Here is an 8,744-nt window from a genome sequence, read left to right as displayed (position 1 = left end):
TAAAGTACTTAAAACTAGCTAACTGTATATAAAGTAGTTAGAACTAACTGTATATAAAGTACTTAAAACTAGCTAACTGTATATAAAGTAGTTAGAACTAACTGTATATAAAGTACTTAAAACTAGCTAACTGTATATAAAGTACTTAAAACTAGCTAACTGTATATAAAGTAGTTAGAACTAACTGTATATAAAGTACTTAAAACTAGCTAACTGTATATAAAGTAGTTAGAACTAACTGTATATAAAGTACTTAAAACTAGCTAACTGTATATAAAGTAGTTAGAACTAACTGTATATAAAGTACTTAAAACTAGCTAACTGTATATAAAGTACTTAAAACTAGCTAACTGTATATAAAGTAGTTAGAACTAACTGTATATAAAGTACTTAAAACTAGCTAACTGTATATAAAGTACTTAAAACTAGCTAACTGTATATAAAGTAGTTAAACTAGTCAAATGTAGCCTATATTAAACTATCTAACTGTATATAAAGTACTTAAAATTAGCACCACTTCAAGCAGCTATCTTATAAAAGTAAAATGCTGCTATAAGATTGACATCAGTACAATCTAATAATGTAAAAAAAACAACACTAAATCAGTCACAGACAGCATTTTTTTGCTGAATAAGTAAAATCACCCACAGTGACAGACCTATTCGGTTGTTATTATGTCACAGTCAGTGTGCATCAGAAACAGCATTTCAGTCCAGTCAGGTTAAGATCTTTTATTTTAAACGAGTTGCTATGGTTATTATTCATGGTTATTTGTCTCCACCTAGTGGTTAAATGTGAATAACTTCACCTGATTGATCTATCTGTCTGTGTGTCTGTCTGTCTGTCTGTCTGTCTATGCCCTAATATTGCAAATAATAAGCATAAATAGTTGAATATAGAAATATAATTTAGCATTTTATTAGTTCATTATAGGTGTGCTTGGTTGACCTGTGACCAGTCTGTGTTGGTGAATGTGAAATAAAATAATTATCAAAACACAGGAGCATGAGGAACACATTCAATTAGACAGACAGATTTCATTAAAAATGTTTTGTATATTTTATAAACTGCGTCACAGATTTCTTACATGAAATAGTGAAGGCTGGGAGTGTAAATCATCTGTGCTGCTGGATTGTTTTGACCGGTTGGTAAGCCAATTGAATCCTATTTTACCGGCTGCGCAAAATGGTTTTAAAAGTTCATTATCATTATATTTATTCAGAAATGCAGCACATTACTGACTGTGAGCAGGACCAACAGCAATAACTGAGGAGTCCCGAAGTTAGGATTTACATGCCCATTATTTTTATCAGGATGTTTTGTAAATCTGGCCCCAGGGCCACAGCTGGCTCATTGACAGATGCATACAGTGACTAGTTCAACCTTATTTTATTTATTTAGAGGCCAGGGGGAGTCACATTATCCAGAAATTCACAAAAAAAGCAAGGATTAGAGGAAAGACTGAAAAATGAAACATACATTTGTAAAGCAGAAATGTGTTTTATCTGCATTCCTATCCTGTTACAGTTTTCCTCAGTTGCTTTGGTATACTTCTCGAATCATCCTCACAACAACAGTAAGTATTCAGTCAATTTTCTTGTGTCATTGTTTACAAACAAGACAGTGAAATTACTTACTCAGTTTCAACAGTACAAAGTTACACATTACTGTATTTGGGAAATTGATTGCAAGAGATTGGATTGGATTCATATTTACACCTTTACTGTTTGTATTGTAATTTGTTGACAGAGCATGTCATTGCGATACATAAAAGAAAAAGACAAACCTGTTTTACAGCACTTCATAGCACAATGGGAAAAAATTACAAATGTAAACATGGGAAGCACACCTTAGGCTGACGTTACTGTCTCATAAATTCTCATCCACATCGAGCCACAAGTTGACGCTGTCTGTAAAAAAATCACATCAACGCATGTTTCTATAAACGCAATTTTAATATCGAAAAGACTTAGCCCACAACCCTCTGACTAAATTCTTTTCTATGAGACAAGGACCCTCAAGAAGGCACAGCACAGTCAGTCCTGGCCGACCCAAGTCACCCCCTGAACTTCATGTTGTTGCCGTCTGGCCGCAGATTCTGTCCGCCTAAATGCAGGACAAACAGACACAAAAACTCTTTTGTTCCTGCTGCTATAGGCTTTTTTATTAATTCAATGTGAGATGTGGAACTTCTGTGTAGTATGTAATTAATTTTGTTTCTTACTGATGGTGGTTGTTGTTTGTATATGTGTTAGATATGTTACATCCTGCTGCTGCACAACGAATTGCCCCCCCGGGGATAATAAAAGACTCCTTGAACTTGAACAGGTAGCTTCATCACCTTAAGACACATTTACAAAAAACATGTATAGAAATGTACAGAAAATATGCTTGACAGTTTTTCTCCGTCACTTTGGTACATTTCTTCTGCAAAACACTAAGTGCATTTCTCGAAACAGATCTTACAAGCATATATTATTATTTAAGTCAGTGAACATGTCGGTGCATCAGAAAGTCCTTGTTTCATTGTGTTTAGCCAGATTGTCAAGATAACAGTGTAGTCTGAAAATATTTTCTGTTGTACAATTTGGCTAAGGTTTTGATGACAATGATTGAAAATGCACAAGGCTGCTCATTTTCTTACAAAGTTATACACTGCAGGAGACAGGGCCGGATTTACAGTTAACGCTTTTACTGTTCATACTGTAATTTGTTGACAGGCCATGTCAGTGTGATACAGAAAAGAAGACAAGACTGTTTTACAGCACTGCATGGCACAACAGTAAAAATGACAAAATTAGAAATGTAATCATTGGAAACACCCCTTAGGCTAACGTTCCTATCTGACTTGTTACTGTTTACCGTGTGTAGTGTTGTGTGTATCGGGTGAATGGACTGAATTGCTATTAAAGTATGTTGTGAATTGTTGTCATCTATTCTTACTTTGTTTGTGGTCTGTACTAAAGAACGTTTCGTTCAGCTATATACTTGTATGCGAAGAATGGCAATAAAGTTTCACTTTATTTTGATTTTGACAACGTGGTCGACCGTTTTGCATGTAGTCAACTTATGCCTTGATGTTTTTGGGGGCAAGACTATTCAACAGAGAACCAGTGTAATACATTGTGATCAACAGGACATAGGCAGTTGATAATGTAGGAACCAGCAGAAAATTGTACATAATATTTTGCATGAATTTGCCATGAAAATTGTTTTTACGATGTGCACTGAGTGTCTAGATGATGTGGAGGTTGAACAAATAGTTTTGAGAATAGCACTTCGGATCTGAGAAATGTACCATAGCGGCTGAGAAAAACCGTAATCGTCCCGTTAATGACCCCTCAGATTGATCTCCACTAGACTAAATGTCCCCCAATGCCTCCTGAAAAAGAAAGCTGCTTTTGCTGCTTCACAACCGATTATAGTAAATTACTACAAAGTGGATGTATTCTTCTGTTTCCTCTCCTTCTACGCAGGAAAATATACATTCATACACTGACTAAATCTCTTTCAGCACTCCACCTTTTCTAAAGCTTTTGTAAACCCAGCCTTTGTTTTATTTTTCTCCTAATCTATACCAGACGCCATTTACTTGCAGAAGCACAGCGTGTGTGTTGTTAATGTGTATGGAATGTATTTACAGTGATGTGCAAACCTGGCACGTCTGAGTTGTATTTTAGCTTTAATTTTAAGGAAAAGCATTAATAGCAGCTGCTGTCATTTTTTTGGTTCATAAGGTAGAGTTATCTATTTCTCTCTCTCCCTCTGGGTCATCCTTTAACCTCCATTTTTCCTGTTTATGGAGCGATCTGAAAGTGAGGTCAGCTGAAGGAATGTGTAGTAATGTTATAGCCTTCTACAGGTGGAAATGATAGGAATGTATGTTTGTGTACGTTTGTCCTCATGCTTTTTTTTTCGCTCCTTGTCTCATAGTCTGATGTTCTGAAATTCAAATTACTTTATTCTCTGAGATGAAGTTAATCAACCTCATCCTGATCCGAGACTGTCAAGGGAATAGTTCTACATTTTGGGAACTAGCCTACGCTTATTTAACTTTATGGCGGAAAGTTATATGAGAAGATTAGAAGATTGAAACTGCTCTCATATTTGTATGATTAAATAGCTTCGCTTAGCTTAGCATAAAGACTGGAAACAGAGAAGCAGTAAAAAAAAAACCTAACAGCACCTCTAAAGCTCATGTATTAATGTGTTATATCTTGTTTGTTTAATCAGTACAAAGTGTTAAAATACAGACTGTTTCTTTGCTTGGACCAGTTGCTAGGCGGCAGTGCAGCTACATAATAGCATTCAGATATGAAAGTCTTCTTTGGTTTGGTTTCTTCTGGTTTATTTTCTATACTCAACCTCATACTTTGCCTCTTGTGTAGGTGTGAGTGTTGGGCCTCCAAGGTAAAAAGCATTCAGATTTCAAGGTATTTTCTCTTTCAACTGGAGAACGCCAAAATGAATTGCTGTTAAGGAGGTTATCCTGAAATCAATGGATGTAAAAGACAAGTTCAATCACAGTGGAGCACATGAATATTTCATTCCCCACCTCTCCCTGTAATGTAAAACCTGGACAAATGGGGCTAATGTTGCAGAGGCTTCAAACCTCCCACATAATCACATTAGACCAATACAGATAAACATCTATAGGACATGCAACATATTGCTCAGAGAAAGAACATATATCAGGTGTTGATATACGCACAATAGCCTATTGGACTTCAGCTCTTACCTTCACATCTGAGCTGAGAGCCTGCACAAATGAATTCAACCTAATAAATGATGTGACTCATTAGCGATGTGGTAATACACATGTCAGGCAATAACAGCGGCGTGTAAACAGATCTTTATCTTAATGGATGAACATGTACTGTAGGTTGTAGCCCATTAAATATGAAGCATGATGAAGCTGATTGTATGAGATGGAGGTTACTGATGGAGGGAGATGCAGTATGATGTTTCAAAGTCATGGTGACTGCATGGTAATTCTTATAATGAGAAAGACACAATAGAATAATCACAATAACTAGAGCTGAAACAATTAGTCGATTAATCCATTAGTTAACTGAAAATAATCTCCAACAGTTTTGATGATGAATTGTTACAGTGGTGTAATCAAGCAAAAATAAACAATCTGGTCATGTGTATTTCTTTGTTTTATGTAAATGTAGATTGAACATCTTTAGATTTTTGATTGTTGGCCGCACAAAACAATTTGAAGACATTTGAAGGGGCTAGCACTTTACCCCTGTTTCCAGTCTTTGTGCTAAGCTAAGCTAACTGACTGCACCTGTTGGTAGCTTTACATTAACCTACAGACATGAGAGTGGGTCCAATCCTCTTATTTAGCGCTCTGCCAGAAAACAAAAAAACATTTCCTAAATGTCCAGGTCTTCCTTCAATGTTAAATGTCAAATTTTACGTTCAGGAATATTTATAGCAATTATACTTCCGTTCCTCATGGTTGTTGCGGCTGCAGAAAAGTGCTGCCAGAGTATCAGTATGCGGGGCCTCGTTGGCGTGCAGTGGAGATCTCCTTGCGGCTCACCGAGCCATTGCAATAAAACAGGGATCAAACACGGATCATGTCAGATAATCTGGGAACTCAAGTGAAGGGGTTATGAGAATTTGCGGTGATCCATCATAGAAGTCCTGCAGTTCCTCCAAAGTGGACATTAAACAAATGCTATCAGAGGCTTTGGACAGAAGCCAAGAGAGTTTGTGTGTGTGTGTGAATCTGTGTGTGCACATTTAGCCACTTTAGCTGTAAATTACAGCCCTGCTCACCACAGAGAACTCACACAATGTTCAAAGAGAGATGGAGTGAAAGAAGAATAAAAGTCCTTTGACATAAAAATTTTTCAGACCCTTTTCTGTCTTCAAAGACCAAAAGGCTGGGTGACATTTTAATTTACAGTTCCCATAGTAGTCATTTAAGAGACTGAAATGTAACGGCAGTCTTTAGGTTATGGGTTTAAAACCTGCAAATGTTGGCATGGTAACATGCTAAAATAAGGTAACATTACATCTGCTTAACATCAATATATATATCTATAATCTATAATATTTAGCTCAAAGCCGCACTGTGAATAAGAACAGCCTCACAGAGCTATTTCTTTGCCAGTACCTGAAAGTGTTTCGCACATACACACTCGGTTTTTGTACACGAGTTATAACGCGTTAATCAGTGACCATTTTTTGTGCTAAGCTAAGCTAACTGTCTCCTGGCTGTAGCGTCATATTTTCTGTAGCACACAGACATGAGAGTGGCATCGAGTTTCTAATCTAACACTTAAAAAGCAAGTGTTTTTATTAAAAATGTCAATCAATCTATTCCTTTAAGTGATGTTGATGGAAAATTCTGCAATTTGACCAGCACACACAAAGGTCAGATATATGTAGTGTAATATGTCCTTTTGACATGTTGGCTAACTTTTCCCATTTGCCCTTTAGGAAAATTTTCTACTTTGTGTATCTGAGTGCAGTGCAAATTATACTGTGTTATTCATCATGCGCACTGTACAAACAAGCCTGGGCTTTAAGAGATTATTGCAGCTTTGTTCAAAACAAACACCACAGAATGGATTGGTCCTGCGGCGAGAGCATCCTGAAACACAAACACAGGCAGCACATTCATGGCCAGCAGTGAGTCTGAAGTCTGAAGCCAATTTGCTGCAGGCTTGATATCTAAACACTCAATTAAAGTCATTTATCAACAGCACACAACCTCAAAGATACACAACATATAGCTTGTGTGTTCTTTCGAGGCTTCACAGGCTTTTAAAAATAAGAGGCAAAGGATAGGTCCCCACTCGTCTTGGAGAGGGTGCTCCATCCTTCTCACTTCAACAGAATGACTTGATTAATGCAGACTCAGTTAGGCTTTAAATCATTTACTTTAGCTTTGTTAGTCTTGCTCCCTCAAATACACCGAAGGGCAGCCACAGATGATAGACGTACGGTGGCCCTACTGTGTTCTGACACTACAGAAAAATAATTAACAAAAGCAAAAAGTAAACAGAAAAACAAAACAGAAACACATTTCACGAAATAAATTCAGAATCAGAAAACACAAAGCTGTTTCAAAATACCCAGGATAGTTTTGTGTTGCTCCTCTGTTGTCCTGTTTTGCTCATTTCTTTCTGTGAATTATGGAGTTTTGTCATGTTAGGGTTGTTATTTGTTTTTGTATAAAATTATTATTTTTTTCTGCTGTATTTTGCACCTCGGGGCACCAGATGGGCTCCTGTTTCTGAAGAATGATGAGACATTGAGATTCAGGAGCCCAGGAGGTGGAGGACGTGATAAGTGAAAATGTCAACACAAACGACCGAAAAGGCAAATGATGACTTTTCTTTTTCAGAAAAATCTGACTTCACATTCTCAAAAGGACACGATAGTGGTTCTACTCCAGTTGGACTTCTCGTCAAACACGCAAACGTTGGTAGTTTCAAATCCTTACAGGATGAAATGTACAAGTGTGTATGGGGGGATTACTGAACAGGCCAACCGGGCAGGATTCCAAAGGGTGTCTGTTTGAAATGACTTAACATTTCTTGTTGGAAGGTCACAGTGCTCAGTTAAAAGGGATGATCTGATGCTGCTCCCAATCAGAGCCTTTTAATATTGAGTCTCTGCCAAGCAAATCCAATCCAATATTTGTTGTTGTTTTGTCCTACACATAATGAGGCAATTTAGAAGTTATTATAATCAGCAGAACAATTCTGCTTTAAGAAAATATAACGTGCATCTCAGGTTTTCTTTGATGTTTTCTATAATATTTTGTAGTATGTGCTGTTGTATTGAAAATCTGTGCAGAGGAGAGCAAGTGTGGACCGGCGAAGTTCGTAAACTTCACCTGCAGAATGCCACTTAAAGAGATGCAAAATGACTACAAAGAGATGCTAAACAACAAAAATAAGACATAAAACGGCTGCAAAGTGGCGCTAAACATTTAAACAGAGACACAGAACGACCACAAAGATAAACAAAACAACTACAGATGCAAAACCACTACGAAGAGATGCTGAAGAACTACAACACACACATAATAACTACAACATAAGAATCAAAATGACAATAAAGAGATACAAAACAACATTTCATTTGTAGCCTTAGTGTTTCTCTCTGTCTTGCTCCTATGTAGGAGGGGGGGACCTTTAACACATCTGTACCCAGGGGCCTGATGTGTGTATATGTTTTCCTTACAGGTGAGAAGCTCTTTGCTGGTGAAAGTCTGTTTATCATTTCCCCATCTTTATTGCAAGTTATTCCCATGAGATTCGATTTCCTGAGAGATTTACTGTCCTAAAAAATGTTTTCACAGGAGAGAGAAAACACGTCAGAGAGAAAGACTGAGCAGCTGTTACAAATTGCAAAGAGCCTGACGCACCAAGCCGAATTCAAAGTGTGCTTTTAACTTCGCTGTGGAGCTGCTTGAACTGCTAGCTTAACGTTAGCTTAACGAGGCTTCAGCAGAGGTACCAGAGGCAGTGGAGATTGACAGAACAGGGGGATATGAATGAATAGTAGTGTTGCTAATTTGTACTGTATCACAGTTTAACACTGTAAACTACTAGCTTATAAGTAGTAGAGGTAGTTTTTCTACCAGCTTCATGCTCGCAATCTTTCATACTCCACAACGTCCGCACTGCTGACAGTTGATTACATTTATATGCCGGGGGGTGAACTTGCAATCACCTCATAGTTTGTTGTCTGTTGCAATGAACACTGTAGAA

This window comes from Micropterus dolomieu, linkage group LG23, assembly GCF_021292245.1.
Source record: "Micropterus dolomieu isolate WLL.071019.BEF.003 ecotype Adirondacks linkage group LG23, ASM2129224v1, whole genome shotgun sequence".
Taxonomy (NCBI): domain Eukaryota; kingdom Metazoa; phylum Chordata; class Actinopteri; order Centrarchiformes; family Centrarchidae; genus Micropterus; species Micropterus dolomieu.
This window is presented reverse-complemented; position numbering follows the sequence as displayed.